At 38.9% G+C, this 14,824-nt stretch overlaps 1 protein-coding gene across 2 annotated transcripts in view; it reads right to left on the bottom strand.

Annotated features, from left to right (window-relative positions):
- Positions 1-14,051, bottom strand: part of dlgap3 (discs, large (Drosophila) homolog-associated protein 3) — a 205,266-nt gene extending 191,215 nt beyond the window's left edge. Inside the window, exons 1-2 of one of the 2 annotated variants that reach the window (XM_051137251.1) lie at positions 13,910-14,051; positions 13,386-13,577 (exon numbers count right to left, since the gene is read on the bottom strand). The gene's annotated coding sequence lies outside the window, so the exon portion shown is untranslated. The remainder of the gene's footprint in view (positions 1-13,385; positions 13,578-13,909) is intronic. The other variant, XM_051137250.1, reaches the window with a different exon arrangement.
- Positions 14,052-14,824: the final 773 nt, after the last annotated feature.

Raw genomic sequence — 14,824 nt, 5'->3', positions numbered from 1 at the left:
GGAAGACATGGAAGGAGCCATAATTGTTGTTGACTCTTGTGGCACTGTTACCTAAAGGTGCTGTATTACACAAAGACAGTGGTATTCGGTGGACTAACGAAATGAGCAGCCAAAATACCCTGATAGACCAATGTAAATTCATGTTTTGGTTTCATTTGATTTACATGGCAAACTAGTTAAAGGGGTAGTTCACTCAAAAATTAATTGCGCACCTTTATGATGTTCCAAACCTGTAAAACCTTCGATCATCTTCGGAACAAAACTTAAGATATTTTTGATGAAATCTGAGAGCGTTCTGACTCTGCATAGACAGCAATGCAAATGACATGTTCAAAGCCCAGAAAGGTAGTCATTTTTGGGTGAACTATCCCTTTAAGCACACACAACAAATGTGTATCACTGAAGTAAAAAAAAAAAACAGTAAAAACTGTCTTGTGAAATATTATTGAATTTCTATTGTAATATACAGTTGAGGTCAAAAGTTTATGTACCCCTTGAAGAATCTGCAAAATGTTAATTGTTTTACCAAAATAAGAAGGATCATGCAAAATGCATGTTATTTTTTTATTTAGTACTGATCTGAATAAGATATTTCACATAAAAGATGTTTCCATATAATCCACAAGAGAAAATAATAGTTGAATTTATAAAAATGACCCTGTTCAAAATTTTGCATACGCTTGATTGTTAATACTGTGTTGTTACCGGAATGATCCACAGCTGTTTTTTTTTTTTTTTTTTTTTTTTTTTTGTTTAGTGATAGTTGTTCATGAGTCTCTTGTTTGTCCTGAACAGTTAAACTGCCCACTGTTCTTCAGAAAATACTTCAGGTCCCACAATTTCAGTTTTTCAGCATTTTTGTGTATTCGAACCCTTTCCAACAATGACTGTATGATTTTGAAATCCATCTTTTTATACTGAGGACAAATGAGGGACTCATATGCAGCTATTACAGAAGTTTCAAATACTCACTGATGCTTCAGAAAGAAAAACGATGCATTACAGACTGGGGGTGAAAACTTTTTGAATTTAAGATTAGGGTAAATTTAACTTATTTTGTCTTCTGTAAGTATCTTCTGTAGCTTCTGAAGGGCAGTACTAGATGACAAAAAAAAAAGGGATTTAGGCAAAATAGGAAAAATGTACACATCTTCTTTCTGTTCAAAAGTTTACACCCCTGGCTTTTAATGCACTGTTCTTCCTTCTGAAGCATCAGTGAGCATTTGAACTTTCTGTAATAGTTGCATATGAGTCCCTCAGTTGTCCTATGGATCTCAAAATCATACACTCATTGTTGGAAAGGGTTCAAATACACAAAAATGCTGAAAAACCAAAGAATTTGTGGGACCTTTTTTTGAAGAACAGAGGACAGTTTAACTGTTCAGGACAAACAAGGAACAACTATCACTAAAACAAACAAACAAACAAAAGATCAGCTGTGGATCAATCAGGTAACAACACAGTATTAAGAATCAAGCGTATGTAAACTTTTGAACGAGGTCGTTCTTATAAATTCAACTACAATTTTCTCTTGTGGACTATGTGTAAACGTCTTTTTAATGTAAAACATTCTATTCAGGTCTGTACTAAATAAAAAATAACATGCATTTTGTATGATCCCTCTTATTTTGAAGAAATAATTAACATTTTGCAGATTCTGCAAGGTGTATAAACTTTTGATCTCAACTGTAGATAGAAAGCTGAATTTTCAGCAGCCATTACTTTAGTCTTCAGTGTTACACAATCCTTCTAACATGCTGATTTCTTTGTATTTTTGTTCTTGTCTCCTCAGACAAAATGCGTTACTATCAACTCTCGGGTTTTCATTTGGGACTCACCCCTGCAGTTTCTGATGAAACAAACTCTCAATAAAATTTGTCTTTGCTCTTAAAAGGACTGTAAAAGCCTAGCTCCGAGACATACAGGGAGGTCACGGCAGCAGACTTTTGACCTAGATATGCAGGTGTAACTGCTGCTCCCTTAAACACATCACTTAACCTGCCTTAGCCTCTTTGAAAATAGAAATGAAATATAAAGTGGCTGCTCTCATGAAGTGAATGCAATGTAAAGTCTACTTCAAGTCAGACAAGTAAAGTTTAAAACCTACATTCGAAGTGTTTCCTAAAATCAAAATCACTTTTCTTATGCAGTTTTTGTTATATAACTTTAAACTCAGTACAGTTTGTCCCTAACAAAAGCAGCATTTCTTTCAAAAAAGTTGAGCAAGAGAGCAAGTAGGGAATAGGATATTTTCCAGATAAAGAGTGTTTTGGTGTGTATAGAGGCCTTTTCCTACCTCAGCGCAAGAAAAAACATAAATTGCGACTATATCTCACAATGTGACTAAATGCAACTTTGTTCCTCATTATTGTGACTTTGTTTCTCCCGAGTGCATCTGTTTTTCAAAATTTGTGACTTTATATCTTTAAATGTTCTCTTAAAGCTGAGGCAGACACACGCAACCTTCAGTATGTGTGAGTGAATGGGAAAAACGAATAAACCTGACAAGTAACAGTAACAGTTCTTCAGTGTCTAAAGCATTTGTATGGAACAACAACAGCAACTAACGTTTCAGCTGTGAGAAATACCCTCCAGAGAATGTCACGAATGTGAAGGACACGGATCCCTTGCAATCATGTGGAGTGTTTGACTGTGAGGAAAAATGTGTGTGATTGTAAGATGGGGAGATCATCACAACCGAGTGCTCATCATAACTGTTCCAGTTAGATCACTTGAAATCATAGACTGCGCTACTTACTGGTGTTCAGTCGCCGAACGACCACCCCGTGAAAGCTGTCCCACTGTGACTCAGCATCTTTCCTAATCAAACAGCAATCAAACACACACACTCCTAATACCGCTCTCATCACTCTCAGTCTCAACTGTCTGACAGAAAAGCCCAAGAGCTCACAAAACAACAAGAAAGTAGCCCCAGGGGCCTTCTCCTGAAAAGTCTGGCAGGCACAGATAGAACAGCAAAGCGAACCTTCTATCTGCGTTTGCTTCTCCATCTGAACTAGGAAAACAGCTTTGAGTGGTTGGACAGGCTCCATGAATCTTGTCTTTTACCAATTCAGAATGGGCAATGAAATGGCAAACTTTTCCCTCGCTTTCTGTTTCCAGAGCACACACCTTATCTTCCTTATTTGCCTTCTTGACAGGTTGAATTAGCTTCTGTGTGCAACCTTCCTGAAGGTGAGGTCCCATTAGTTCCATCATTGGCTATTCATGTAGGACCTCAGCTTCAATCAGCTGGCTGGTAAACAGAGCTGCCGCAACCCATATTGGGATTGACAGGCCCCTCGCCCCAGGGAGAAGGTCACGCTGGTTTTCAGGTTATTGTGTTTTCAGACCACACGCCTATGGGTGCCTGTTACTAATAGGGGCGTCTTTTTATATGACCTCGGCATTCTCGGCAGCACCGAGGGTGGAGGTAATAAACATAATCTCGGTTATGCTATGGTCTCGGTGTCGCTATACTGCTGGTGGTATTACTGCACACTTTCTTGTAAATAAAAGAGTTGAGTAAGTGTTGTTCAACCAAGCAAATCAGTCACAGTGGTAGACTTGAGCCCTATACTAAACTTTACTTTGAAGTAGAAAGAATGGCTGCTATCTGACTCCATTTATCTCTCTGGTTTAATGGTAGGTTCAACAACTTGACAACTGCCATATCGAGAGGAAAAAAGTGAAAACTATCCCCAGCTTTGTCCGTTAAGCTGCCTGGCAGCTAAAGTGTCTGAAGCAGGAGTAAATTGTGAAAAATCACATCCCTGACAGGTTGCTGAAAAGGAAAGTCTTGTTGGCTGTTCTGGATAAATGTGGTGACATTTCATTTCTGCCTTCAGAAATTCATAGTCCAGTAGCCTTAGTCTCTGAGTGTATTAAAAAAAGAAGAAGAAGAAGGGAAAAAAAAGTTATGTGATGCTCAATTCAAGGTGGAGATTATGACTGGCAATTCAAAAGCAAAACCAATGGTTGCTTTTAACAAAACTAAATAAAATCTTGTTGTGCCACTCTCGTAAACGTGCGTTGTGAGTTTGATGTGGAAGAAAAGAAATAGTTGAATAAAGTTATTTTTGTTTTCTTTGTGAGCGAAAAGTATTCTCATAGCTTCGCAACACTACAATTGAACATTTTTCAGAACATTTTATCATCGCATTTAGCGGTTTGTGTTTAGCCGCTAAACTTGCTAACTAGCACATTATTAGGAAAGGCGATCGCAAAGATTCATAAAAAATCCCTTATACTCACTTCTGCTGTAAGTGAAGCTCATTATTACATCCAGCAACACAACACCTCAATGGCTTGATTTGAAAAAGAGAATATTATTTTTACAGATTAATTAAAAACCACTGCATGGATTTTTGTCATTATAGGGTAGATTTCTACATACACTGCCAACACACATTAATGTTCAAACAACATGTTAAAGTAAACTTAGTATCCGATGACCCCTTTAAGGTGATCTGTAGGAATATGTGCATAAAATACCATCTGTTTGCTGCTGTCCTCCCTGTTACCTTTACTGGGTAACACAGTTGACAGGTAACTTAGTTAACTTTTTTTTGTGTGTTTTGGGCCTATCCTCAACATGGAAGCCTAGAACTACTAAGGATATGGTATGTTTAGAAATATCATTTTCATACTTAAATGCAAAGTAGAATGAGCGACTTTACAAAATCGTACAGCTGAATACCAGGGTTGTATGTGATATGAACATCATTTTTGAACAAAAGATATGGCTTTTTCAACATATAGTAGTGTGTACTACAAAATTAAGCATTGGGGCTTTATACTGATGAACATATATTAAAAATATACTTAACGTACATGAGATGTACCTACAATTATAGAATGACCCATATATTTTGTTGTCTTGTCCCAAATGTTTCCAAGAATGTTTAAATCCAGAGAAATAAGCAATTTTAACTAGTGACCCATCCCTTGTCATTTCATTGCCTGCTAATGGCATAATGACACCCTTGATTTCTGGATTTATTTTGTAGAAAACATGGAAACACCAAAGAAACTTCAAACGTATCTAGTATGATAAAACAGCACTGCTTTACCCCACATACGCAGGACTGGAAAGAATGGAAGCGGTCAACTGTGGCATAATAAAAGCTCTGTTGCTTTCGCGCCATGTGTCACACTCGTCTCTCATTAGCAATCACTCCAACGGCCTCATTTTGCTTCCACGGCTTTCAGCTCAATCCTGCCTCATACTACAGTGACGTTACTAAATCTTCAATACAAGAACATGATTTCTGCCTGAGTCCCGTCGGATTGCATAGGCTGTGGGAATGAAGACGACAACCATGATTCCACGCACAATCACTGCGTCATCAAACTAAGCCTTTGTCTCGTTGTTTTGAATATGTGCCCTCTAGTGGAAAAATTACATACTGTGCCTTTAAACGCTTTTAAAACCAAAAAATCATAACCTCCTTCTTTTAAAAAAATGGTTAAAATGTATTCCATTAGTCATGTACTGTGTGTTGTGTACAGTTGTCTTCTCAGTTGCCTGAGAAGACAACATGCTGAAAAAAAACAGGCAGGCAGGCTCTGTCATTAGGACAGAGGACCTAGACCCACTGGAGGTGGTGGACGAGTGCAAAATGAAGTCCAAATTAATTTGACCATCATGGACAACATCTTGCACCTCCTCCATGACAAGCCTGTCAGAAGAAACAGTAGGCTGAACCAACAGCAGTGCAACATGGAACACAACACAATGTTGTTTGTGTCTACCAAAAATGTACAAACTATCTGTACAGTAACAGTGTATTATATATTAAATATTTATTGTTGATGTACTATAACATTTTGTTTAATTGCTATTTTCCATTACTTTTCATAACTCATCAAAATAATTTCAAACAATTTTAATTTTATTTATTAAGATATACAACATTCAGTCAGTTTAATATAACTTTTTGGAACTGAAGTTGAAATTACTTGTACAGTCAATTTGATTATAATGAAAAATGTATCTGTCTATCTGTCTATCTATCTATCTATCTAGATAGCCTGACACTGAAATATGTGATCAACAACATTTTTGTAGCTGGACCTTAACACATGTGCCTTTACAGGAATTGATTGGCAAACAATAAACCTACCCTGAGAAATAATCAGTGAAGTAAAACAAAGTGACAACTACTCCCATTGTGTGTGTAAAAAAGGGAGAAAGAAGGCAAGACCTCAAGGAATATATTTATTGAATAACAAAGGAAATCAAATATTCCACTGCCAGCATACTGCATTCCCACTTACTAAACGGCCTAGTGGCTGTTTAAAGCTTCGTCTCCATATCTCCATGCGGCTGTCAGTAACTGGCAGTATTAATTACCCAGGAGTTCTCATAGGTGTATGAGGCCCAGCATGCTTACGGCAGCTACAGAGTGATCAACTCCTTTATTAACAACACATCTCTTCACCTGAAGAAGCAACTCAGAAGACAAATACATAAAAACCAACCAGCACCATTTTCATTGCAGAGTTGTTGCGTAAACCAAAATGGAGGAATCTTCCACAACATCAATATTGCAAACTTGAGAGTTGGCGTATGTCATCAGTGATGCCGCACAACAATATCTTGAGGTTCCAGTGAATAATTCATCAGCCAACAACCGTTAGGCCGCCATTATCTATTTAAATCCCAGTGCAAACTCATCCCAAAGCCTGCATGTGGTGCTGTCATGGCCTGGTTAGAAAACAGGGAGGGAGGCCAAGGGAAAAGACAGGAAATTAAATGGTGAACGAGACTGCAGCAGGACCATCTTGGGTCTGCTCATTTCTATGATTTTTCCCATCTCTCCTTGTGCCCTCTCTCTCCCTGCTCTCCTCAATCATTCATTCATCTACTTCAACATGTCATCCCTTCATTCGGAGTCATTGAGGCAATCTTTCTCCTTCTCAATCCATCTTTTTCCAACGCGCTCTTACGTTTCATCTCCTGCTCACTTCTCTTTATTTCCACTTCCCCTTCTTTCTCTGATCTTTCCAATCATCCTTGTCAACAGCTGAGGAAAAACCTCCATAAAAGCTTTACACCACAAGCTTGGGAAAATGGTTAAACTACAGTGAGGTTCAAAAGTCTGACACTCCATTAATATCACACGTTAAGTTGCCATATATAGTTTTGCAGAGCAGGATTTTGGACCAATGAGATTTTACTGTGGGTGGGGCTACCCAGGCAACAATGTTATCATGATTAATCCTTATATATGAGCAATATCACACGAGCAGCAGTGCGATATGGCTGTAGGCCTATGTCGGGACGGCTGTGATTTGCTGTAGATAATCAAAGCGTGCCAATATACATCCATATCTCACAGCTATGAGTGTGATATTGCGTTTATACAACAGTTCAACGGCATGAGTGTGTAAATACATAGGAAACAACACAGTGTCTTTAAAAAACATCTTTTGTGTAAACTACTTCTTTCCGCAACAGATTCAAATCTCAAGGTGACAGTTTAACAGCTCAGCCCAAGCCTTGGTTACTAATTCAAAAACGTCACTTTAGAACTAGTAATGAAGGAACGCTAAGTTGCTTTATTGAAAGTTACTCTATTACTGTATTAAAAACTCACTGTATTATGTAGAGTATTGTGAGAGAGATATAGCTTGAGCAAGTGTGATACAGCATTCATTCTTTATCTCAAAGACTGCCATGTTAGATTTACCCACAATGAATTATATCTCATGTTTAACCGCCTGCTGACGTCCTAGAGCTCACATGTCCAAAAACATTGAAGAAAATTTTCAAATAGACGTTATCTTTATTAACAAACCACATATTTGACGTCTAAACAAGTATATTCTCACCTAAAAATCTCTTAAAACTACATTCTGTGGCACAAAAACAGAATTATTTATAAAATTATAGTGCATTTGGGTATCCGCCATGACGCTCACTGTGAGAAATACCACAAGCAGAGTGATACAAATGGTGAAATGGTTGGAGTTCTGTTATCACTAGAATATCACACTCCTCTCAGCCAATCAGATTCAAGGACCAGAAAGTGTGTGTGTGTGTGTATATATATATATATATATATATATATGCCAGTGCAGTGCTACAGAAGTACAAACCTGGAAAACAACAGTATATCCTGTTGTTTGTCATGGTTGGTAATGATAAAAACATGGAATATATATAGCTTTTAGCATTTGTTGCTTTATTATGTTGCGTCTGTTTAGGACAATCATGTAAATCATTTGCAATGCATTAAATTAGAAATTAATCAAAAACACAAGCATCTTTACTAGCGGTCTCAGACTTCTAAACCCCACTGTGTATTAAACAGACGCCAGAGAGCCCTTTGGGACAGTTATAATCATATTTCTGAGCTGCAGTCTGAGATTCAGGTGAAACAGGGTTCAGACCATGAGTGCAGGGCAGATCTCATAATAACAACATAATTAGAGCGATGAGCATATCCTCTCATAAGTCTATTGATCCATGATTAAAACCATTTATAAAATCCAGACCATTTGCAGAGCGAACAGAGAGAAGGTGTAGAAAACCCGACACGTGCATGCACACAAACGCACATAATCACTCTCAATCTCCATAATTCAGTGAATGCAAATATGGTAATATGTTTAGAGTATGCAAAGCTTGTGCAACAGCAACAACAATCACGCAGAGCCATGTTTCACTCTTCTACAGTATTCCCCACCCTTCTACACTCTCTGCACTCGTTCTCCATTCACTTTGCTCTCCAGTCTTCCTCTGATGTGCCTGTTTCTCTGCACTGTGCTTCAGGAGCACTGCAGTACTCAGTTAGCCCAGCTAAAGCCTGCTAGGTTTGCGCACAAGCGTCCGCTGCTTAGCCGGGACGGGTCGGTGGGGCAAAACGGGCCGATGCAGGACGAGATCAGAGAGAATATCAAAACGAATGGACAAAAATGTAATTTGTTTTCTCCATGCAGATACATCTGTGCCAATTATCCACTGCGTCTTTAAGCTTCCAGCCATGTATTGATGTGCCCTGATGCATTGGACTCGTTTGATGCTTACTTTAAATCAGATCTTTCCACATATTACATCATTTTTTTTTCCTCTAGCGGCTCATGTGTGTTTCGCTTTTCCTTTTTTTGGTATAGACAAATAGGTTTTGAAGACCATCAAAATGTTAGATAATATTCACTGCTGTACGTGATCATTTCCATTATGGATTATCCATTCAACTAATCAGCTCTTTTCTTTTTTAACATACCAGGGAGCTCCGTTTACAATCTTGGTCAATTCTTTTTATGAATTTCCGTAGAGCAATCAGAATTATTTTCTTCTGTCTTTTCCTGACAGACCCTTACAACAGACCACCAGCGTGATTATAATAATTACTTACCACTCAAACAATGCCTGCCAACTCCTCATGTGTCTATGAATGGCACTTAGTCATTGGCAAAGCTGATCAGAGCCATTCCCACCACCCAGAATAGCAAGTCTTAATCATACAGAAAAGCAACCACATCATCAGGCAAAATGGCAGCACCTTTACTGCAAATGTTAACGCTCTCTCATATGCACTCTTAAAAATAAAGGCAATGACAGATCCAAAACTGTACTACAGCCTGACATCACTGTTCTGTAAAGACCTTTCCATCCTCTATTTTCAAACTTGATGAATGTTTTATTATTGGGTTATAAAAATTTATAAAAAAAAAAAAAAAAAACTTGTATATATTATAATATAATATAATATAATATAATATAATTTTATATTTTATTTAGTCAGTACTCTTCAAAATCCTTAGCATTTGAAAATTTGTTAAACTAATAAAATATTTTCCAGATAATGTTCAATAACTGGTTTTGACTTCAATGTAAAGCAAAAATAAAATAAAATAAAATAAAATAAAATGCCTTTATACATAAATATATAAACAGATTATTTATATTTTAGTCAGTGGGTCTCTTCAAAATCCTTAGCAGTAATAAGTTGAAAACCCCTACATTTGAAAACCATCTGATGCTTTAAATAGCCCAGAAACCAACATGCTGATCTGAAGAACATACAACTTTTTCTCCAAAGAACCATATAGTAACTAAAAAAAACCCATACAGCTAAAAATACTTCTTGAGAAGTAGAGCATTCTTTACTGAACCTAATTATATAAGCCAAAGAAAATGTTCTGAACGTATATGTTCCCTTTTATATTCATGACTGGCTCATAAAGCACCCAGTAAACTCCTTTATTGATAACCAAAATGCAAAATGGGATCCTCAATCTAGTTTATTGTGTGCCAGAGTGAAAGTGGTCTTATATGGCACAATGAGTACAGATCACTTTGTGGAACATAAATGTTTAAACAAATATGAGTAACTGGCATGTAAAATGGACCTTGCACTCTCCCCACTCAGGTTTTATGCCCCGCTTACACACTGTGTTGACAGCAGGTGAGCAATTCGTTGTTTTCGTTTTAACTAACATTTTAAGAATATGGTCAGTTTCGACCAAAAAAATTAAACCAGCCACCCAGACAGCTGCTGAAGAGGTGGTTGATGTATCATAACCAAAGAATTTCTGCACAAACTGTCAGAAACTGTTTCAGGGAAGCTCATCTGCATGCTCGTCATCCTCATTGGGGTCTCGACCTGACCGCAGTTTGTCATCGTAACTAACTTAAGTGGGCAAATGCTCACATTCAATGGCATCTGGCACTTTGGAGAGGTGTTCTCTTCACAGACGAATCCCGGTTTTCACTGTACAGGGCAGATGGCAGACAGCGTGTATGGCGTTGTGTGGGTGAGCGGTTTGCTGATGTCAACGTTGTGGATCGAGTGGCCCATGGTGGCAATGGGGTTATGTTATGGGCAGGCGTATGTTATGAACAACGAACACAGGTGCATTTTATAGATGGCATTTTGAATGCACAGAGATACCGTGATGAGATCCTGAGGCCCATTGTTGTGCCATTCATCCACGACCATTATCATGTTGCAGCATGATAATGCACGGTCCCATGTTGCAATGATCTGTACACAATTCCTGGAAGCTGAAAACATCTGAAAACATCTCAGTTCTTGCATGGCCAGCAAACTCACCGGACATGTCACCCATTGAGCATGTTTGGGATGCTCTGGTTCCGCGTATACGGACCTTGCACTCTCCCCAGAAGTTTTATGCCCCGCTTACACACTGTGTTGACAGCAGGTGTGCAATTTTTGTATAAGAGGTCTTTGTACCATTAAAACATCCTGCAAGATTCATAGCCTAAATGTCCTCCTCATTATAAACAAAGCAATTACTAAATCAAGCACCAAAAATGGCTCGTTTGGATCTGAGGTGCAAGGCGCTGTCACCCAGGCACAAAATTTGCATAAACACTGCCTCCAAAGCAAGGCATCGACGAATAGTCATCTTCTCATCATAGGCCGCGCCCACTGCCGTTCAGTCGCTTAACGACTGATCGCTGGAATACACTAAATGTGAGTGTCGCACTGTGTCAAAAACAAATAGAAATTACAATCACTGCCGCTATCTGACAGTCAACGCACATGAGTCTGTCATCAATAGGACAAATAGAGTGAAAGAACGTGCGCTTTGGCGCGTTTGGTTTAAACAGCTCGTTCGCGTCTTTGTACAGATATCAAAAGGATCTAGCATAAGGAACAACTGGATAGTTTATTTTTAATGGCATCCTGGATTATGCCAGATAATTTTTGAGTATTTTGTTTTGTAGACGAGGCGCAGTGTCATGGAGAGTTCACAAAGAAACATTTGTTGAAATATGAAGCGGTACAACATCTGACTGCAGCTGCATCACAAATGGTAAGTAAATGATTCCATAATGCTTTGTCTGGAAATGACAGGTTTTTTTATCATGCTGTCAAAACACTCACATGCAATAGCGAGGGGGCGTTGATATTGTTTCCTATGCAATGACATTAGCCAGTCATAACAGTGGTCGATTACTGAGAAGCCTTAAAGGACACGCCCCTTAAAATCAGCTCGTTTCAGATAGAGGGGCAGAATGAGAGTTGATATTGTATTAACTGTATTAACATTATAAGTAAACCTCAAGGAACATATTAAAATAAAATAAAAAAAATCCATGTCATGACCCCTTAAAGTCAGAACCACCCTCGAATAGTTCATTCTGCTCATACTGTAAATAAGGCCTAATGTATAAATCCACAGCCTCATTGCAGAAACTCTTCATAATCAGTGTGTCTGGATACGGCTACGCAGTTGTGCTTGAGTTAAATCAAGAGGAATCAGAAGCTAGAGGAGGAATCTCAGAGGGGATAACTACTCTCTGAATCCGAGTAAAGATGAGGTCTTACATGAATATGTGTGAAAACGCTGAAGGAACCATTCTGTGCCTTGAGAGCGTGAGTCTGTTTAGCTACTACAAACTTCACAGTGGTGGTCAAAATAAAAATGGACAGGCAGATAGCCTGCAGTGTAACTCCCAAAAGGCTTCCTTTATAAATAGGCAGGGCAGAAGTGTTAAGGCAATGCTCTATTGTTAAGGGAGGAAGAGTCAACAGCAAAGACATTTGCTTGCTCCGCGCCGTCTCAAACCTAAATTAAACCCTTTTGCTCTCATTTGCCTATAATAGAATGAACTTTAATTAGCAAGTAACTTGAAAAATAGAAGCATTCCAATGCTGAAAAAAATCCCACCCGCCAGACTTTACATTAGATAAAACACATAATCGTGTACTCATAAATACGCTTCCATTATCTCAGGCTTTTTTTGACAATGAGAAGAATTAAACGGATTTGGAGGATATAAATAACCAAAGCGTTTATCTTGGCATAATTAGCTCTGATCCCTTTTTTCCTTCTTAACAATTAGGTGTATCTTCTCTTTTCCCCCCAAGCAAAAGCCTCTATGCCAGCAGAGCGAAATGAATCAAACATAGCTGTTCACGTGTCATTTTTCTAAATAAGGGCGAAATATAATTGAGTCAATGAGCAGTTAGTTAACCTACTTATTGAATTCGCCTCTGCTCAGGCTGCAGAAACTACACAGTACACTGGCAAGCCAGTAACATCAAGACATCAAACAACAGATCAATGTGAATGATCTCGTGACACGTTTATCATATTTTAACCCACTTCTCTTGAATTAAACTATATGCACCTGTGATATGGAAAACAGTGATGATAGCTGTTCATATGAGCTTGCCTTGGCTTGAAGACCCTGAAAAACACACCCACCAAGCCTTTTTTAGATCCTAAATCAAACGAGTTCATTAACTCTCCACTTACACGGCCCATAGCTTTCGTGCAACGAACTGGGCGAGGAGACAATTTTTAATCAATGCCTTTTCACAGAATCACATGATTTCATCCAGGTCACATATGCATATGACAAAACCACTAACCTATACAGTCTAGCTCAATCTGCGTACCTTTAACATCCACCACAGAGTGTGATACCGTTTAGCGCATCCTTGTCCAGGACTTGCTTTCACAGTCAGCAGTCAATTATTCATTAACTTAAGTTGCTCCAAGGTTCAGAGGTCCCCGTTCAGCCCTCAAAGCGCTCCAGTGCTCCGTGACAAAACTTCCAAGTGCTGTCAAGTTGTCACAGCCGCAAAGGTCTTGTGAAATAAAACCAGGTGGAGAGGATCATTTAGTACAGGTGCTCAAGATGACCCACTAGTCGTCTTAAAAAAATTTAAACATGTCTTGTCATGCACAAAGAAACCCCATCAGGATGTGCTTCCAGCATGGGTAACATATCCTCTGAGGCATAACCAATACCCCTAACATCGAAAGCATGCTTATAAAGCTGGGTCCATGTGCACTGTGACAGCTTCCAATGGATATTTGCATGTTATATCCAGCTTTTAACTTACAGGACTCAAAAAATAACCTAATAAAACCACGCAGTGCATGCAATGGATTATAAACGCATCCGCATTCTGCTTACCTTGCGTTAAAGTTAGCAGGTCACACTCGCATTCCCGTACTGATAATATTCAATATTCCTCCGGGCCGAGGGTTCGGTTCGGTGCGTGTGCGGACGGTCCGTTACTCGCCGCTGTTTGAGATCCTGACAGCAGCGCTCAGGATTCCCTCTGTCCCAGCCTCGCGTTTCCATTGGTCCGCGGATCTCCCCGCAGCACCTCACTGGGAGGAGGGGCAGAGAGATGCGCTCTCACACTAGAGAACATGTAAATATATCCGATGAACGAATCTGCTTCTTAATGAATTCATATGCTGGTATGTTACACTGGTTTCGGAAGGAATAAAAGTGAAGGAATAAAATCAACGCGTGCAATACGATGTCAGGTCTGATGCGGGATCCATGGAGCAACGAATCTACAGTGCTTTGAAACAAAGGAGCACTGCTGCTAGATGTTTTCCCCTACAGTGTAGTGGGGTCAAAATGACATTAAGCAGAAATTACTAGGATGCTAAGATGTTAGTCACATTTCTGGTGTGACAGACGGATAAAGCTTCTGTAATATCTGGTCCTTTGCTGGTTCATGCTGGTCCTTGACCAGCAACATGACCAGCAAAAACCAGCAAAGGACCAGCTAAGGACCAGCATAAACCAGCAAAGGACCAGCTTAAACCAGCATCAAAACCTACCTAACCAGCATATGCTGTTTTTTTCACCAGAGTAATGTGTTGGTTACGTCAGCGAGGCTTATTAAAAGGATCTACAGCAAAAAGTAAGAGATTAATAAAGCAATTGTCGACATATGAGGGTTAAGAAAGCTGTGCGTAGTGAGGGGACTAAAATTAAGCTATATTTACATGTGGTGACGCAACAGTTTAAAAACTGACAGGGTTTTTGCTAGATTTAACAATTGTTTCATACAACACAATGAACTATTAC

The sequence above is a fragment of the Labeo rohita genome, chromosome 19 (genome assembly GCF_022985175.1).
Source record: "Labeo rohita strain BAU-BD-2019 chromosome 19, IGBB_LRoh.1.0, whole genome shotgun sequence".
NCBI lineage: Eukaryota > Metazoa > Chordata > Actinopteri > Cypriniformes > Cyprinidae > Labeo > Labeo rohita.
The sequence above is the reverse complement of the archived record's forward strand: the minus strand, read 5'-3'. Positions and strand labels throughout refer to the sequence as shown.